Raw genomic sequence first — 18,204 nt, forward strand, 5'->3', positions numbered from 1 at the left:
AACCTGTGCTTGTGAAAAATGTGCTTTGGCCCTACAGGGTTTCCTTTGCTCACTAGCCCATAGATGTTAGGGGAGGGGGAGAGCAGGAAACATGAATATGGCAGCAATAGAGTGACCCTGTTATTTTTTTCCTGCATGACGAAAGCACAGGTTTGTGTGCGTACATGCCATATTCTGCTTTGTAACTGCACCCTTTAGCCACATTTTCAATGCTACATATGCATGCTTTAAACATTCATTATAGTTAATGTGTGTTTGCTGAATGTTGCAGTAGGGTTAACGTTGCGCTAAACAATATCCTTATTCTCCACAAATAATTCACATTCACTAATCAATGGCCCTGTAATCTATTTTTCATTGAATCATTTTTAGGTTTTTTATGCCTCCTTGTAACGTCCTCCTCCGTGAGCTCCTGACCTGAACCTCTCCTTTTCTTCCTTACCTCCGTTTGCTTGGAACGAGCATTGCACATTAGTTGCGGTTATGTGCACTGCTTTATGCACACTATAAACCCCGTAGTCCATAATCCATCTCAAAAGCAATTAAGAGAGGGTGGCTATGTTCCTAGGTATGGTAGGACCCTGGAAAATGAACATAGCCACCCTAACAGGAATTTGGATCACAGCAGTTTGACAAGAAATCTGGAGATTTTAAAGGAGGCTAAGAGCAAGTGAAATAATTTTTTGACTTACATATTTGAAAATACATATTTGAATAGATTTTTTTTTTTCTAAATCAGGGTTTAGTGTCACTTTAAGTAAAAATGGTCTCTCTTCAACATGAAGCAGAGGATCATTTACGCTATGTTACCATATACTATCATGCACAATCATTGATTTCCACTGCCCACCACAGAATCAGACCAGGGATTTGACTTGTTTGATGAAGTAATTTCAGCACCAATACAATGATGCAATCAAAATGACAGGGTATAAAATTGCTGAAATGGCATACTTCCTTATCATTAATATTATTTGGGCTTATAGTATATTGAATATAAATTTTCTTGTTATCAAAATCATCAAGATTACTGTGATAAAATCACAACTCATCTTTTCTACAGGTTTTTATTTTAGCATCTTCCCAAGGAGATACACACACACACATATATATAGTATCTCACGAAAGTGAGTACACCCCTCACCTTTTTAAATTTACTTTATTATATCTTTTCAGATGACAACGCTGATGAAATGACACTTTGCTGCAATGTAAAGTAGTGAGTGTACAGCTTGAATAACAGTGTAAATTTGCTGTTCCCTCAAAATAACTCAACACACAGCTAATAATGTCTAAACCGCTGGCAAAAAAAGTGAGTACACCCCTAATTGAAAATGTCCAAATTGGGCCCAATTAGCCATTTTCCCTCCCCGGTGTCATGTATTACAAGGTCTCAGGTGTGAATGGGGAGCAGCTGTGTTAAATTTGGTGTTATCACTCTGACGGAAGTTCAACATGGCACCTCATGGCAAAGAACTCTCTGAGGATCGGAAAAAAGAATGCTTGCTCTACATAAAAATGGCCTAGGCTATAAGAAGATTGCCAAGACCTTGAAACTGAGCTGCAGCACGGTGGCCAAGACCATACAGCAGTTTAACAGGACAGGTTCCACTCAGAACTGACCTCGCTATGGTCAACCAAAGAAGTTGATTGCACGCGCTCAGTGTCATATACAGGGGTTGTCTTTGGGCAATAGATATATGAGTGCTACCAGCTTTGCTGCAGAGGTTGAAGGGGTGGGGGGTCAGCCTGTCAGTGCTTAGACCATATGCCACACACTGTATCAAATTGGTCTGCATGGCTGTCATCCCAGAAAGAAGCCTCTTCTAAAGATGATGCACAAGAAAGCCTGCAAACAGTTTGCCGAAGACAAGCAGACTAAGGACATGGATTACTGCAACCATGTCCTGTGGTCTGATGAGACCAAGATAAACGTATTTGGTTTAGATGGTGTCAAGCGTGTGTGGCAGCAACCAGGTGAGGAGTACAAAGACAAGTGTGTCTTGCCTACAGTCAAGCATGGTGGTGGGAGTGTCATGGTCTGGGGCTGCATGAGTGCTCCTGGCACTAGGAAGCTACAGTTCATTGAGGGAGCCATGAATGCCAAGATGTACTGTGACATACTGAAGCAGAGCATGATCCCTTCCCTTCGGAGACTGGGCTGCAGGGCAGTATTCCAACCTAACGACCCCAAACACACCTCCAAGACGACCACTGCCTTGCTAAAGAAGCTGAGGGCAAAGGTAATAGACTGGCCAAGCATGTCTCCAGACATAAACCCTATTGAGCATCTGTCAGGGATCCTCAAACGGAAGGTGGAGGAGCACAAGGTCTCTAAGATCCACCAGCTCTGTGACGTTGTCATGGAGGAGTGGAAGAGGACTCAAGTGGCAACCAGTGAAGCTCTGGTGAACTCCATGCCCAAGAGGATTAAGGCAGTGCTGGAAAATAATAGTGGCCACACGAAATATTGACATTTTGTGCCCAATTTAGACATTTCCACTTAGGGGGAACTCACTTTTGTTGCCAGAGGTTTAGACATTAATAGCTGTGTGTTGAGTTATTTAGAAGGGACAACAAATTTACACTGTTATACGAGCTGTACACTCACTACTTTACATTGTAGCAAAGCATCATTTCTTTAGTGTTGTCACATGAAAAGATATAATAACATATTTACAAAAATGTGAGGGGTGTACTCACTTTTGTGAGATACTATATATATATATATATATATATATATATATATATATTTTTTTTTTTTTTTTTTTTAATTTCTTGTTCAAAAATTTTATTATAAAGTCAAATTTAAAAAAAAAAAAAAAACAAACGTGATACTTACCCCCTTGTTCAGTTGGTTTTGCACAGAGTGGCCCGGCTCCTCTTCTGTGCTCCTGCCCCCTCCCACCTGAGCCAAGTCACAGCTCCCTTCAGACACGGAGCTGCGACCTGGACCCCCTTCTCTCCCCTGATTGGCTGACTAACTTTAATTGACAGCAGCAGGAGCCATTCGTGCCGTGCTGCTGTCTCAGCCAATAAGGAGGGGAGTCCAGGGCAGCTGAGACACTCCTGCAACATCGCTAGCTACAGATGGGCTCAGGTAAGTATTAGGGGGGCTGAGGGGGGCTGCTGCACACAGAATGTTTTTTTATCCTAATGCATAGAATGCATGAAATGCATTAAGATAAAAAAAACCTTCTGCCTTTACAATCCCTTTAAAGTAAGTTTTCAAAAGAAAATGTGCTTTTAGCATTGTTTAAAAGTACAACAAGTGCTAAGTACATCAGAGAGGTAGAAAATTGTGTATTTGGTAGGATATGGAGTTGTGACATACAAGTGGTGGAGGGTGCACATGAAAGAGGTGAAAAACGTACTTGGAGGGGGTTGAGGAGAATAGGACAGCGTGAAAAAGGGAGTAGTCCTGGGAGTTCATTGTGCAAAGGGAGTCTGATCCGAACGTTCACTCGGCACTACGCATGTTGGTATGGTGTGGTAGGTATTTATGATTTCAGTAAAGTGCTGTCAAAGCCTGGAGGTACAGTATGTAATTATCTACTCATGGTAGCCACATTTTGGTATACATGTTGATCATATCTGTGTAAAGGGTGCCAGGAAACCAGACCACATGGGGATGCAGGTAAAATAAAGCAGTTTATTGGAGCAAACAACAATAAACGCACAGCAAGAGTGGGAAGCAAGATGAGGAACAAGACAAGGTCAAGTCCAGAAGCAGGTAGTCATCCAAGCTGGGGTCGAGTCCAGAAGCGGGTAGTCATCCAAGCCAGGGTTGAGTTCAGAAGTGGGTAGTCTGCCGATGCAGGGTCAAGAGCCAGTAGAGTCAGCAGCCAAGCCAGGTCATACACAGGGGAACACGGAGAACAGAAGACTGCTAACAGAGATGCACCTTGAAGCACAAACGCAAAGGCAAGGACTGTAACCCACTGTGCGACACCCAGGCAGCAGGCAAGTGATGATGCAAACAGAGTTTATTGTAACGCTCCTGCGTTTCTTATATGGTGTGGATTTTCAGCTGCAGAAATAGTTCCACGTCAGTTGTCATGTAAGAGATATGCTGAGATACCATTCCCAACCTCAATGACTCATCATGTGTGGAAGGTCTTATTTCAGCCAGTAAATACACACAATTAGCAAGCTGGTTCCTAGAGTGACTTTATATATGTGGTAACACAATGATGAAGGTTTGAGGGATAGGTTGAGTGGAGGTGGTAGGTGATAGACACTTGAAGGTGAGACAGTAGCAGATGGATGCAGGAAGGTTTAACAATGTTGTATGATAGCAGATGATAGAATAGCAGGTGGACATACAAAAGAGATCAACCCAGTGCAGAAAAGTAGCAGTAGTCTCAAGAGCTAGCAATCTAGTTTATGCAGATGTGATAAACAGTCTCTACTATGCAGAGCTAGATAGTGTAAGCTTAGTATAAGTTTATAGAGAATTCCCCTGCGGGGTACTTAGCACTATTAGCGATACAGCCGAAGGGTGGTTCAGGAGAGGCGGATGATCCAGTAGCGGGATACAGGGATCAGCGCAGCGAGGCTCCGTCAGCGAAGTAAGCTTGCAAGCATGGAAGCTTCAAGCAAGGTTAGCATCCAGATAAGGGTGTTTGAACGAACACATGTGAGTGAGAGCCGACGCCTTAAATAGCCATCTAGTCCGGCGCTGAGTGATGACAGCTCCAGTCTTAAAGGTGTATGCGCACCTTTCCAAAAGTAAATGGTAGGGCGCATACACTTGAGGAAAGTGTAATTTAGGGTACCAAAGGTACCGGAACATTACATTTATGAGGCAGCAGTCTGCACATGTCCAAGATGGCTGGCAACAGAAGGCCAAGGTAAGACCTTGACAGGACCCTCCCCTCTATTGCCCCTCCTCCGCGGAGCAAAAAACGGTTTCTGAGGAAAGGGAACATGGAAAGCGTGGAGAAGGGCGGGAAACTCAAGGGCGAGGACTGCCCTTGCGTAGCTTTTGGGTCAAAGCCCGGCAAAAGAATAGAACATCTGATATCTGTTAGCTCTGCTCCAGTCACACCCAGAAGCTGACTGGTCAACGCACAGCCGAAGCTGGGAATATTCACTGATAGGATGTTTTATAGAAATGCTTTAACAGGATTACTGGTAGCCATAATAATAATACTGTCCACACCTATAAGGGGGGGGGGGGAAATCATGTGGCCCCTGTATCAAAACTACTAAAGTTAGCCCCAAAGGAACAAAGCTACATACTGGTGTTTACCAGAATAGGCTTGCTTTAGACTACCTGCTAGCTGCAGAGGGAGGGGTGTGTGATAAGTTCAATCTTAGTAATTACTGCTTGAAGATTGATGACCATGAGAAAGCTAGCTCACATATCCGTGCAGACCTGGGAAGGGTTTAATGCTGGCAGTTGGTTTGGGGATTGGTTCCCAAATGCAAGTGGGCTAAAAGCCATGTTAGGGGTGTTAATGGCAATACTGGCCACCTGCCTTTTTCTTCTTTATCAAATTCCCCTGGTGACTAGGATAATCAGAGGAAGGCAGCGACCCATGTAATGGCCATATGAAAGAACCAACCATTAGCTTCCCGGGATGACAAGAACTACCATAACTCCTTCCCGCATCCCAGGGGTTTCCCCTCTGAGTTCAGTGCTTTGCAATGATGCTAAGTAAAGCTTAGTCTCCGCTCAAACTCTCTCTACAATAGCATCAAAGGATGGAATGTGGCATGAGCTGAAAAGAATTCTAAAATGGCGAATGGTTAGTAAAAACTAAATGGTTGATTCTGACAAATTTGTATGTGGAACTACAAAAAGAATAACCAACTGAGACTTTGAACCCCCTCTGTCTCCCTCCTTATTTGTCTTCCTGTTAAACAGAGCACTGGCAAGAACACAGACAGGTGCGAAACCACAAACGTCAACTGCTCTGAACTAGAAAATTATAGGAAGTGACCAGAGGGGGGGAGCCTGTGCATGGCACCAGCACGAAACCAGTGCTAGGAACACCAGGGGTCCATCCATGAGACAATAATGTCCCTACACCCCTGCCTTCCTTCCTGAAGCGATACAAGCCTTGTCTGAAGTGGGGCAGAAGTCCTGTTACTCCTCCAGTTCCCATCTCCAGAGACATACCTGAGTCAGTGGAGGGAGAGGGGAAGGAAGTCAGATCCAGTTCGGGAAAGTGTGAGCCGCCACAACACACGGCAAGGGAGAGTAGAGCCACCGGAGTAATGGGGTGAGGAGGCGAGAATCTACACCAGAGCCAAGGCTAACTGAGCGGAGCTTCAGCTAGAGAGCGGACAGTCTGTCTCTGTCTCGCTGAATCCCCACAACTGATGAGACCTGCTAAACCTCTAAACAAGGAGAGGGGCCCAAGGAGATACTGGAGCCCCCAAACGCAGACAGCCACATGCGGAGCGATTAACCCCCCCACTACCACCCCACAACAACCGAGCCAGTATACCGTAGCCCGCGGATACACAGGATGTGGGATTAGGCCAAAAAAATGCTAGCATTTGTGAGGTGTGGTGAGTGCCTTCATTCCTCTCCTCTCTTTTTGAGATGTTTATGAGAACCAACATAACACGCTTGAGAGGCCTGGTAGAAAGATCTTTAAAGAGACCCACTGACAGACAATGTATACGCAGAAGGTAGATCTCAGATCTGGAAAGGAGAGGGAGGAGGTGAAGTCTGGCTGTAAGAGTAGGGGCAGAAGTAAAAGTACATTAAAAATCAAAGAGGGGGAAGAAAAGAAGAGGAAAACGGCAATGAGGAGTAAATCAGTTAAAGGAAGCAGGACTATAAAATCTCCTAAAATAAGTATGAGCCCATGGATAATTAAAAAGTATATGTCCCAAGAATTGAACACAGATAAGACGGCCAATGAAAAACAACTGGGAACTCATGGGAAACAGGCGACAGGAGGCAGCAAAAGTTTGCCGCATAAGCCATCACTGGGAACAAGTACCCTTGACCAATCAAAAATCGATCTGGAGGAGGAAAACGATCTGGAGAATAGAGATATGGAGGAACAGAGTCTAAAAACACAATTGCCTACCAAACTAGATATGGCTGATATGTTTGCCAAACTTGAACTCTCCCTTAAAACAGACATGGCAACACTACATCGTGACCTGGGTTTAGATATTAACGCGAGTGGAAGATACAGAAAAGACATTGGACACTCACACTCAAGTAATAAATTAACTCAAAGAAGAAATGAAAAATTTACAAAAGGAAAGGTGGAAAATATTATACAAAATGGAGTATCAGGAAAATCGTAACAGAAGAAAAAACTTGAGCATCCAGGGTTTACCAGAAGCTACATGGGGAGAGGATTTAACAGAGATAATGAATAAAATATTAAACCCATTACTAGGCAAAGCCCCATCAGAAAACCTGAGTATAGAATGGGTACACAGGAGTAGAAGACCACAGAATTTGGCAAAGGAAATCCCTAGAGACATAATAGTGAGATTTCACTACTATGAAGAAAATGCACAAATATGGAAAAACATTGAAGGGAATACCACCATTAATATATGAAAGTGCCACTCTGCAGATTTTTTCCAACATAGCACCTGAAACACTGGCAAGAAGGAGGAACCTCAAACTGCTACTGGAACAGATGCGCACACAGGGCATTCAATATAGCTGGGGTTTCCCCGTTAGTTTGGTAGGTCGACTCAGCTAGACTAACATTTCTGGAAGAACTACAGGACTTTTGCAGAAAATTATATCTGCTTATACCAGATATTCCCGGTTGGACAGATTGCGGTGAAAGAAAGATCACAAATAGAGGATGAACAATGGCAACTAGTCCCAAAGGAAAACATAACATCTAGAAGATAATTAATCTAGCAAGCCAAATATGATATAATTGGTGAACATATGAGACTAACCCATAGGAGGAAAAATAGAAAGGGTAACTTCATAAAGGGACACTAAAAATTAAGAATACAGTAAACCCCCCTCCATTGCGGGGGTTACATTTCGGTTCCAGCCGCGAAAAGTGAAAATCTGCGAAATAGAAAAACCCTATTAAAATACACTGTAGGCATGTTTTTTTTTTACTGTCACTGTACTTTTAAAAGCATTTTAAGGTCTTTAAACACACTTTTAAAACAATAGAAACTCATTTAAACACATAAAAGATACTGAGAGACATAGCAAGAGCTATGGAAAACACAAAAATATTTAATTCTCAATGATTTATATAGTAAAATAACATTACAGAAACAAATGCAATATACCGGGACCGCAAAAACTGAACCGCGATGGAGCGGGGGTTTACTGTATAAGTAAAATTAGGAAAACAATGAAGTAGAAAATAGATCTGATCAAACAGAGGGTGGGCAGGGAGGGTTTTTTTTTTTTATGCAAGCGGACGGACTACCCAGGCACCTAGGGAGCTCTGGGGTCTTATAGTGTGCCAGCCAGAGAACCACCCTGATGAGGAAGAGTAGACAGTTGGAGAAGATCCAAATGAAGAAGATCATTGTCAACTCAAAACTAGGTCAAAACCCTAACCTATAAGAACAATAGGAATAGGGTAGGGAGGAGGGAGGGAGTTGGGAAAATGGGCGGGAGAGACGGGAAGGTGGGGATGGGGGTGGTGAGGGTGCGGGGGGGGGGGGAAGGGGGTGAGAGAGGAGAATATTACACCTAAACATAAAAATCCCTTTACATTGGACCACCACTCTCTCTATCCAGATTAGACTCCCTGGGTCCAGGCTATGAACAGATGTCAGCCAAGGGCTCTGTAGTAGAGGTGACAGGAAGAGGAAAAGAAAATACGATAACAATAAGCTTCCTAACCTATAATGTACGAGGGTTAAAATCCCCAGTGAAGAGACGTAAGGTCCAAATGGAAATCAAACAATACCTGGCAGTAGTTTTCCTTCAGGAGACACATATAACATACGAGATGAAGATCAGGATATATTCCAAGCACCTCCCAACATGGTAATATGGAGATTCTACAACAAAAATAGCTAAAGGAGTTGCTATAGGATTTGTAAGAGAAATAAATAAAGTTTTCCCTAGAGGAGAGGATGATAGATTCCGAGGGAAGGTATATGTTCCTGAAGTTAAAGCTACAGGGAACAGAGTGTACCTTAGCTAATATTTATAGCCCATATAAAAACCTGATGGGATTCCTGAAAAGGGCTCTGGGGAAATTAGAAGAGTTTAAAGCAGATTTCCGGCCATTCGCTTGCTTTTGGTCACCTGTAAAATAAATGGATAGTTACGATTTTTATTTTTTTTTTACTTACCTTGTTATTGAAGAAAAATATACTCACCACTCCTCCCTCGGCGGCTGTGACCTGCGCCATCACTTCCTCTTTGCCTTGATTCCTGGGAGCTGAACGTCATCGCTCCCAGGAATCAATGCGCCGGCACCGGCCCCGCTCGTCACTTCTGGTGCGTCGCCGCATTCCCTGCTAAACAACTTCTGGGCATGCCCAGAAGCTGTGGAGGAATGCGGCGCCGCACCGTAAGCGACGAGCGGGGCCGGTGCAGGCGCATTCTGGGAGAAGAGGACACGAAAGAGGACGCAGAAGAGGACGCGCTGGCTTCAGCTGCCCACATCCGATATGGCAGCGCTGGAGAAGAAATTTTAAAGGTAAGTATTTCTTTTTGCAGGTAAGTGCCACCCGGGACAGTTCAGAGGCTATCCATTGTGGAATGTACTCGCCCTGACTGTCCCGGGGGTATTTTTATTGAAAAATGTTTTTCGCGGTCAGAACTCCGCTTTAAGAAAGGGAAATGAATCAAGGCAGGAGACTTCAACTTCTGTATGGAACCAAGGGTGGACAGTATTTCACATGCACTGAGGAATGAAAGTCAGAAGTTTATAATGGTAAAGAAGAAACTGTACAAAGAAACGCAGCTGGTGAATATATGGGGAATTCAACACCCAGAGACAAAAGACTATACATTTTATTCCCCAGTGCATGGGACATATTCTAGATTGAACCATATGATGGTTGATCATAGATGGCTGGACGTAGTTGTGAAGACATCTATAGAAATAATAAATGAATTTAAATTTAACACCGTCATGAAAGAATTTATATCTAGAAAATGATTTCCTATTACTCAATGAAATTAAAACGGCCAATCTCTTTGGTAGGACGGATAAACCTGAATAGGATGGTGATTTTGCCAAAAATATTATATACATTCCAAATGTTACCAATATTTATACCCCAGAGTTACTTTAAGACATTAGAAACAATAATATCAAGGTGTATTTGGCAGAATAAGAAACTGAGAATACGGTTTTCAGTATTGACCAGGGATAAAACATGTGGGGGGTTAGCTGCACCAGATTTTAGAAGGTACTTCAGCAATGGTACTGGCAAGAATGGTTGAATGGACAAAGAACAAGAGTGATAAAAGATGGGTAACACTAAAAAATACACTAAGTAGGACACGGTTAAGTAACAATATATGGGTTCCACGACAGTTTAGAATGTTAGATGTAAATACACACGAGCTGATCAGGAACGTGTTTAGGGTATGGGATGGGACTTACAAACAATTAAAATGGGAAAGTAATTCACCGTTAATTGCACTCACGGGGACAAAATATTTCTTACCCGGTAATGAGACACAATTTGGGGACTGGATTAAGGACAAAAATGCACAAATAAAAGATATAATGAAAAAAGGGAAAAGGTGCTTCTATCAGGAACTGAAACACAAGAGGAATTTAATGACACTGAATGAATGGCGGTATTTGCAGCTTAGACATTTCGTGTCATCATTACCTCAACCTATTAGAGTGGAGGAAGATTATCTTCCCCTTGAACGTGTGTGTAATTCCCAGACCGCTTCAAAACATAATATCTTGCGGCTCTATAAAATTTTTATGGAGTGTGTGGACCCGGGAATACCGCCATTCATTTCAAGATGGGAAGAGGAATTGGGAACACGCTTGAAAAAGCAACAAATAGATATGATTTTGAGAGCTGTTCATAATCTGGCTAGGGACACCAATACAATAGAAATGAACTAAAAATCCTTGACAAGGTGGTATATAACCCCAGTTAAAGCACATAAACATCACCTGGAGAAATCCCCACTATGCTGGAGGGGGTGTAACTTGAAGGGTAATATGGCACATATCTGGTGGGAATGCCCAAAGATACAAATATACTGGCAGAAGGAATGACAATATGTAGGGGAGATTGTGGAAAAAGAGATTGTAGATGACCCGTGGCTCTGTTTATTCCATAATACAGATAGTCCACTAAAACAATATAAGAATAGATTAGTACCATACTTAATAAATGCAGCAAAAGGAACAATCCCAAAAAATGGTTAGAAACGGAGAGTCCTACGCTGAGGGATTGGTTTAAAAGAATCGAGTATATATATATATATATAGAATGGAATATCAGTGCAGTAGCAGAGCAGACCAATTAGAGAGACTTTCTAGTATATGGAAAGAATGGGAAGAGTTTAAGAAAACAAGGAAATATTTGGAAGTTTGGGAAGTATCGAAAATATAAGGAGAGTAGGAGTTTTAAGGGATAAGGAGAAAAGGGAACGGTGTAAGCGATTATACTGAGGGTAGAGGTGGGAAGGCAAAAGAGGGATTTTCTTTGTAATTTGTTTTTTGTATATGAAGGATTAAATGTGTGAATTTATTGTATATGAAAAATTAAATTAAGAATAAAAAAAATGCCTATTTCTGGAACTTAGCAAGTGAGCGTGAGCCGGGCTAAGTTCTCTTTGCTATCAAATAAAAAGGTTTGTTTTCCTGGAGTCCGCGTCCATTTCCATTACTGGTTTTCCCAACAACTGTTTGCTGTTACATTACCTTTTGTTCTGGGGACAACTCTAAAATTTGGGATTTCTCCTCTCTCAGCAATAGTGGTCACCAGTACAAATGAAGACTATGAATCTTCACAATGGGAATACAGATAATTAAAAACTATCAATAGATGCCGTATTACATGCTGTTCATGCTCACTCAGTCACTAGGAGATTCGTTTTCTGTATTCTGCAAAAAACCTGATTGATCCTGCTGTTCTCGATCTCCTTATTCTGTCCATGTCCCCAATTCAGCTAGGGATTTTTCAGAGCAGTGTTGGCAGCTCTGCACATGCTTAGTTTTAAGTGAGTTTCTATACTATTTCCTCCCTATCACATCTGAGCAGCCCATGTGACTATAGAATCACACATGTGGACATATACACAGTGGTATATTCAGTCCGCTCCCTCCTCCTCCATGCCCACTAACCAGCTAAATACAATGAAGGTTGGATATTACATGTAGATTGATGGAGGCTTCACTTCCCTCCTATTTTAAAGGCACAGACTACAGGGCCATGAGACAGCCCGTGACTGGCAGAAATCCGCCCACACCATGTTATTGCCAAAAAATAATAAAGATTAGATATCAAATATATATTTGTATGACAATTTAAAACAGTTTATTGATATATATTATTTAGTTTTACTCTGCACTTCAAAGGCTGTTTTTTTTTTTTTAACATGTGACCAGCAGCAGAGGACTAAAAGCTCCTCCTGCCTATGTTTCCCTGCAGACAGGCTGGGAAAGATCTGGGTCATGTGACAACTGTATATCTTTTAGGAAAAATGTCTTCTTCTATATTTTTTTTTATTAAAATAATTACAGTGCCATCATCCATATACAGACATAGAACAGACAATGTAAATCAAACAGTGTGTGATTAGTTTCATCTTAACAGAAGATCTAAACCTTCCTCACTCCAAATTAAACTGAAAAAAGATTTTACCTAGAGAAACGCCTAAGGCGCCATTAACACCTGCGCGTTTTGGGATCCGTCAGATCCGTGATCTCAAAATGCACTACAATGGCAAAACGCAGGTTCAGGTGCCATTATTTTCAATGGCACCTAAAACGTGGTGCGGTTTTGATGTGATTGTCGCACGAATCGCATCGTGAAGCTTGTCGCCAAAAAGAAGCAGGAGCTTCTTTTTAGCGACAAGCTTCGCATGATGCAATTTGCCGCACCATGTTTAAGGTGCCATTAATAATAGTGGCACCTGAACCTGCATTTTTGTGTGAATGGAGGCCAAAACGCCTAGGTGTAAATGGAGGACAAAACGCCTAGGTGTAAATGGAGGACAAAACGCCTAGGTGTAAATGGAGGACAAAACGCCTAGGTGTGAATGCTGTTGACAACTCTTTCACTTTTCATTTTTAAACATACTGTGATAGCGAATATTATCAACAACAGTTATAGGAATTGTTATTTTATATGGTGTATTGTTTTAAACAATGTTGCTTTTGAATCCCGTATACTATATTTTTTTATTTGCACACAATATAAAAAAATAACTCACTTTCCATTTTCAGCATACGCTGATAGCGAAAATTATGAACAACAATTATAAGAATTTTTATTTTATCTGGTGTATTGTTTTAAACGATGTTGCTTTTGAATCCCGTATGCTATTTCTTTTTTCTTTTCACACACAATATAATAAATAATTCTTTCACTTTCCATTTGTAAACATACTGTGATAGCGAAAATTATCAACAACAATTATAAGAATTGGTATTTTATATGGTGTATTGTTTTAAACAATGTTGCTTTTGAATCCCGAATAATATTTTTTTTTATTTGCACACAATATAATAAATAACTCTTTCACTTTCCATTTTCAAACATACGGTGATAGCGAATATTATCAACAATTATAAGAATTGTTATATTATGTGGTGTATTGTTGTAAACGATGTTGCTTTTGAATCCCGTATACTATTTCCTTTTTTTTTTTAATTCACACACAAATTTAATAAAAAATTCTCTAAAGATATAACCATAGAAGACCCAGAAAAGGCATGTGATTTTATGTCTGTGCTGCCTTTGCCTTTACATGCAGATCAGAATCCAAGATTATACTGCATGTGCTAAGAGGATTATGGAGGATGGAAAGCCTCGCTTCCTGCAACGTCACTCCTCAGTGACCAATCACAGCGAAATTTCCCACGTTACAGCAATGTTGTCTTGGTAAGGAAACATAAACCCACCAGAGAACACACTGCTGTTGCTTTACATAAGCTTTAAAGCCATGCAGGATACAATGTCACAGCTGCCGCCTTGCAGTACATTGTGAACAGAGAGTGATGATGCTTTCGCTGGAGGGGTCAGCTGACAAATGCCTAGAGACCTGTATATATAGATGATGAAGTGTCGTGACGTCAAGACCACCTCCATCCATGATGCTCCCTCCCAATCATGTGCTAGCACATTAAAGTACAGTCATCACCAGCCTTCGTCATCGCCTATATGTGTTTTATAACACCGATCAATAAAATATTTCCCAATAATCATACAAGGAACATGGGAAGGTTATAAAGGCACAATCCACATGCAATTCTACATCAGGCTTGTAAAAAAAAAAAAAAAAAAAACTCATGTGACAGTTGTGGAATAATTATTAGTATCCAATCTATAATCTGTCTAGGTAGAATAAGAAGCGTGCACGAAAAAAGGAAGGGTGGGGACCTATTCAGCTCTAGATTCAACTGTGGCATAGAAATAGGAGCGGTCGTGCGACTCTGCCTTTGAGTAGCATGTAAAGGGTCATTCAGCCTCATCCAGACATAATATACCTCCAATGACCCCAATGCCCTAGCTCTCGATTCAACAAGGGCACACCACCATGGAAACGCGCTGCTATTTACATCCATCTCAGTACATGCCAGCCCCATCCAGAAGGACATGTTATATATTTGGAGCCCTGTCCAAGGAGACTGTGGTCACAAGACTGGCATGCCACACCGCATCCACAGAAGAACAAGATGTACTGGATCTGTCCTCCCAGCTTAGAAAAGTATTCTAATCAGAAAATATAATATATTCCTCAGTGACAGCTAAGCATAGATGTCATTAGGTCCTTAAGCACATGCTAGGCACCATACAAGGATGCTTCTCAGTGGCTCAGTAAGGTCTTACCTATGTGTTGAAGGTGTTGAGGTAGTTCCACAATGAAGACTAGGCAGTACATCCAAAGATGGGGAGCTGGGATCACTCGCTGGAGGGATGGATGGGGAAGGAGACAGGCAAGAAGCAGCTGTACCAAATGGATGTGCGTACTCTACTGTGCAGACAAAGGATTGCATCAGACTAAAAGCGTGTGTTAGAGCCTGAGAGCACCTCCTACACCCATCCTACCTAGTCCTGAGAGCACACAGCTACTGCCATGGGCTCAGATCACTGATGCCTGGCTATCGGATTGCTTTCTTTTTTACCTGAAATTATTTTCTTTTTTCCGGTCTAAGACGAAGCAAAACTTTAGAATTTTGCTTACGGGCGCTTACATTTTAACCCTTTCGCTGCTGGAGCCATTTTCTTTTGTAAATGTATTTTGAGCGCAAATACTAAAAACTTAAAACCCCCTAAAAAAGAATACATTGTTTCTGAAAGCAGATTCCCTGCTGAATAAATTGAAGATTTGAATAATAATACATAACAATTTTAAAAGATTTTTTTTTCTTATGTTGCAGAATATTTGCGCTACTGTTATTCAAATCTATTGTTTCAGTAAAAAAATACACTTATATTCGTGTTAGTGCACACCGACACACAATAAATTCTAATTTTAGTAAATATATAAAAGAGGTGTGGAGTAAATAGATACTAAATATGCCAAGTCAAAAAAAATTGTGTGGGCATGCAAAATTGTGAAAAACAATTAGGGCCAGTTCACACCATAGAAACGCAGTTCGTAACGTGCCAGATGCTTTTCTGCATGCGTGTTTTTGACGCATTCCAGTGCGTTTTTGATGCAGTCCATTGCATTTTCCCCCCTCTTTTTTCTTAATCTTAAATAAGGACATGTGTGTTCCAGTGCGTTTTTGGTGCCTTTAGGTGCGTTCCAGTGCGTTTTTGATGCGTTTTACAGAAAAAAAATGCAGCATGTTCTACTTTTTTTTCTGGAACTGAAACGCACTGGAACTGGAAGTACTGGTGCGAACGATGTCATTGGAAACCATATAACCTGCTATCCGTGCGTTTTTGATGCAGAAAAAAACTTACAGAAATGCCCTCATAGTCCATAGGGAATATTTTAAAAAACGTTCAGCCCATCATGTTAGAGTTAGGGCTCGTGCACACAGGACATTTTTGCAGCTGCTTTTAGGGGCATCTGGCATTTTTTTTACTGCCTTCTCCTCCTTGTTAGCCTATGAGTCCATGCACACATAAACTTTCAGAGGAATTTGGAAGCATATGCGTTTAGGGGCAGTAAAAAAAAAAAAAAAAAAAGCCTGCCAGTGCGTCCAGGAGCAGAGGCTGTTTGACTGTAAAAACGCGAAACACCAAAAAACGCTTCTAAACGTGGCTAAATCCTGCTAAACATTATAGGACAAAAACGCGCACAAACGCCCATAAGTGCTAGTCAAAAATGCGGCTAAAAACGTGTTTTTACAGCTGCTTTTTCCTGGCAGCAGCGCTGCCATTTTTTAAACATCCTGTGTGCATGAGCCCTTAACTGTAATGGCCCCTGTCACTCTGGCATGTGTGGCAATACCTGATCGATGCTCATAATTGTCATTTTCATGCATATGTGTGTCCGACGTGTACATTTGCGTTTGAGTGCGCTGGGGCGTGGGATTTTTAAAAGTTATTTTTACTTATTTAGTGTCCTTTATTTAAACCTTTTTCTCTTTTTATACCTAACGGTTATGTAAAATTAAAATCGACCGAAGATGGTTCGAATCTGGGCTGGTTTAGCAGGAACCTTCCAAGATTGTAACCATGTATGGGCAGGCTGATTGTACCCAAGTCCATCCATCGATTGTACCCAAATTCATCCATCTATGGACTTGGGTACAACCAGCATGTTGGATTTTAAAGCCGGCCATAGACTGTTCGAATCCTGGCTGAACAGGCCGAGATTTGAATCATGTATGGGCAGGCTGATTGTACCCAAGTTGAACAATCGAATAACCAGCCTGTCAGATGCGATTTCTGACAGCGGCTACAGCCACTAGCAATAATCACTGTGTGTTCTCCTGGCCGTGCCCCCTCCCCCCCCCCCCCACTTCTGGGAGAACACAATAGCTCTGCGGGAGGGATTCCCCCATCAAAACTGACTGTGTCGATAGAGGAATTGAGCGTTTTTCTTTCCTGCAACCTCCTGTGGTTGCTGGAAAGAATATCACGCAATCTATGGCCAGCTTTAGGATGCGATTATTGCCAGTGGCTATAGCTGCTAGTAATAATCACTGTTTTCCCAGCAGGAACCACTCCCTGCGCCCCCCCCTGCCGGGAGGAAACAATGGGCTCCACGGGAGGAATTCTCCCATCAACACTGACTGTGCAACCTCTGGTTGCAGGAAAGAAAATCGTATCATCTATGGCTGGCTTGACAATAAATTTCTCCCTTTTCATCTGTTAATTACATTATTGAAATTGTTTTATTATATCTGTTAAAAAAGTACAAAAAAACTAGCTGCTTATCCAGCCAGGAATCTTGTGAGCTCTCAACCTCCCCTGTGCTCTCTGCCTCTGAACTGCTGTCAGCATTGCTCCCTGCTATAAGCATGGACTACAAAACACCTCCCCCTGTTAAGGAGACGAAAGATAGGCGTTATGTAGTCCTAAGACATTTTCTGTCCCTGGTGACAATGCTGCTCAGTACAGTTGTCACCCTGGAACAGAGAGTGTGTTAATGGTAGGATTAACAGTAGGGTTGAGCGGACACCTAGATGTCCGTGTTCGACGGGTTCGGCCGAACTTTAAAAAAAAGTCCGGGTCCGTGTCCCGGACTTTTACCGAACTTTTCCCGGACACCGAACCCCATTGAAGTCAATGGGGACCCGAACTTTAAGGCACTAAAATGGCTCTAAAACACCAAAGGAAAGGGCTAGAGTGCTGCAAATGGCAGCAAAACGTAATTAAGAGCATGGCAAGTGCTCTGCAAACAAATGTGGATAGGGAAATAACTTAAAACAACAAAAAAAAACAGAAAAATAAAACAATGTTCTTCTTCATCTCTGAAGGACGAGGCCCATATGGAGTAGGAGGGAGGTTGAGGTGGTGGTGGATGTGGCGGTGACATAGGCGTGCGCACAGGGTGTGCTGGGTGTGCCTGGGCACACCCTAATCACCTAGGGCACATAGCATTGCCAGTGAGGAGATGGGAAAGATCTCCCTGGGACCTGCTCTGCTCTATTTCTCCTTGCCTACAGGTACATG

The 18,204-nt window shown here is 42.0% G+C and overlaps 1 protein-coding gene across 1 annotated transcript in view; it reads right to left on the reverse strand.

Annotated features, from left to right (window-relative positions):
* SLC38A1 (solute carrier family 38 member 1) overlaps positions 1-14,969 on the reverse strand; it is a 158,265-nt gene extending 143,296 nt beyond the window's left edge. Inside the window, exon 1 of the mRNA XM_082254379.1 lies at positions 14,959-14,969. The gene's annotated coding sequence lies outside the window, so the exon portion shown is untranslated. The remainder of the gene's footprint in view (positions 1-14,958) is intronic.
* Between the last annotated feature and the right edge of the window lie 3,235 nt (positions 14,970-18,204).

Source organism: Pelophylax lessonae, assembly GCF_965119305.1.
Source record: "Pelophylax lessonae genome assembly, chromosome: 4".
Classification (NCBI taxonomy): domain Eukaryota; kingdom Metazoa; phylum Chordata; class Amphibia; order Anura; family Ranidae; genus Pelophylax; species Pelophylax lessonae.